The following is a 2,500-nucleotide window of genomic DNA, read 5'->3' as shown; positions in this document are numbered from 1 at the left end:
TCTCTCGATACGTTCCTCAAAAAATCCGATTCGTGCGGATTCTTCCCCCAACTAACGAAGAGATCTTGGCGGAATTGCCACATATGAAATTGAGCACAATTTTGCAAAGAAATACCCCACTTCTTTCTCGAGAAGAGATGGGAAACATGCTCAATATCATTTGATTGAATAGTTGATTCAGCTCCTTGTTGTTTGAAGAAACCCTCCACTTCAATTGGTCTTTTTTCACGAAAAGCAGACATGAGATAACAAATCCAGTGTTTCACTAAGATTTCGAATAGCTGTCCCGAATTCAAGTTGATTATGTTTCGCTTCTTCCTCGGAGAAAGACGATCAAACAATTCCCAATCATGGTCCTTGCGGATCGGATCATCCGTATAGGATACAAAAAGAAACTCCAGATATTTGATATCTTTCTCTTTGAATGAGATCTCAATTCCAGCTACGGTTTCCTTAGATATCTTACAACTAGAATCCCTCTTTTTTCCGATCCGGTTCCTCCACCACCGCGAACCCCAGTTAGATTCAGGCATGATACACTTTTTAGTTATTGGGAGAACCCAAGTACTCTCTTTCGGATCCATGAAACAACTCTCAGAGATCTTTTTCCCTTTTGGAAGATACAGGAGCGAAACAATCAACCTATTAATATTGGAAGACCCAAAAGATTCTTCCAATGTATCATTTCTGGGTCCAATGGAATTCATAGGTATAGGAAGAAGCCCCATCAAATAGAGATTTTTTCTTTCGACCATATTTCGATTGTTAATACGATATATAAGGACCGCTACTACAAGCAGTACTACACCTTTGATCCTGAAATATCGATTGCTTGTTGAACCCTGTGAATCGCGTGAAAGTAGGATACTCCAAATTCGGGGGTCAAAGAGTTTCATAAAACGTTCTTGGTGGAAAAAAATGTGAGTGAAAGACCCCACTGAATCGAATTTGGTCCATGAATCTAAGAAATAGTGAGAATTCTTGATCTCTCTCAATATCTCTCTCAATTCGAAGATCCAGGATTTGAATTGATGTCGTTTCATTGATTCCTGTTTCATTGATTCCTCCTAAAGATTTCATTTCAATTGGAATTTGGTTATTCACGATGTACGATGATCCCTGTTAAGCATCCATGGCTGAATGGTTAAAGCGCCCAACTCATAATTGGCAAATTCGTAGGTTCAATTCCTGCTGGATGCACGCCAATGGGAACGTTCAATAAGTCTATTGGAATTGGCTCTGTATCAATGGAATCTCATCATCCATACATAACGAATTGGTATGGTATATTCATACCATAACATATGAACAGTAAGAACTAGAATTCTTATCAATACTGGAACTCATAGGGAAGAAAATGGATTTATGGATGGAATCAAATATGCAGTATTTACAGACAAAAGTATTCGGTTATTGGGGAACAATCAATATACTTCTAATGTCGAATCAGGATCAACTAGGACAGAAATAAAACATTGGGTCGAACTCTTCTTTGGTGTCAAGGTAATAGCTATGAATAGTCATCGACTCCCGGGAAAGGGTAGAAGAATGGGACCTATGGGACATACAATGCATTACAGACGTATGATCATTACGCTTCAACCGGGTTATTCTATTCCACCTCTTAGAAAGAAAAGAACTTAAATAAAAATACTTAATAACACGGCGATACATTTATACAAAACTTCTACCCCGAGCACACGCAATGGGGCCGTAGACAGTCAAGTGAAATCCAATCCACGAAATAATTTGATCTATGGACAGCGTCATTGTGGTAAAGGTCGTAATGCCAGAGGTATCATTACCGCAAGGCATAGAGGGGGAGGTCATAAGCGTCTATACCGTAAAATCGATTTTCGACGGAATGAAAAAGACATATCTGGTAGAATCGTAACCATAGAATACGACCCTAATCGAAATGCATACATTTGTCTCATACACTATGGGGATGGTGAGAAGAGATATATTTTACATCCCAGAGGGGCTATAATTGGAGATACCATTGTTTCTGGTACAGAAGTTCCTATCTCAATGGGAAATGCCCTACCTTTGAGTGCGGTTTGAACCATTGATTTACGTAATTGGAAGTAACCAATTAGGTTTACGACGAAACCTAGAAATCGATCACTGATCCAATTTGAGTACCTCCCTCTACGGGATAGACCTCAACAGAAAACTGAAGAGTAACGGCAGCAAGTGATTGAGTTCAGTAGTTCCTCATATAAAATTATTGACTCTAGAGATATGGTAATATGGAGAAGACAAAATTGTTTGACAGCACCGACAGAACCGGAAGCGCCTCTTGTTTCAAAGAGAGGAGGACGGGTTATTCACATTTCATTTGATGGTCAGAGGCGAATTGAAAGCTAAGCAGTGGTAATTCTACCCCCGGGGAAAAATAGAGATGTCTCCTACGTTACCCGTAATATGTGGAAGTATCGACGTAATTTCATAGAGTCATTCGGTCTGAATGCTACATGAAGAACATAAGCCAGATGAT

Source organism: Eschscholzia californica, unplaced genomic scaffold, assembly GCF_041429995.1.
Source record: "Eschscholzia californica isolate CP2 unplaced genomic scaffold, dmEscCali1.0.p SCAF_283, whole genome shotgun sequence".
NCBI lineage: Eukaryota > Viridiplantae > Streptophyta > Magnoliopsida > Ranunculales > Papaveraceae > Eschscholzia > Eschscholzia californica.
The sequence above is the reverse complement of the archived record's forward strand: the minus strand, read 5'-3'. Positions refer to the sequence as shown.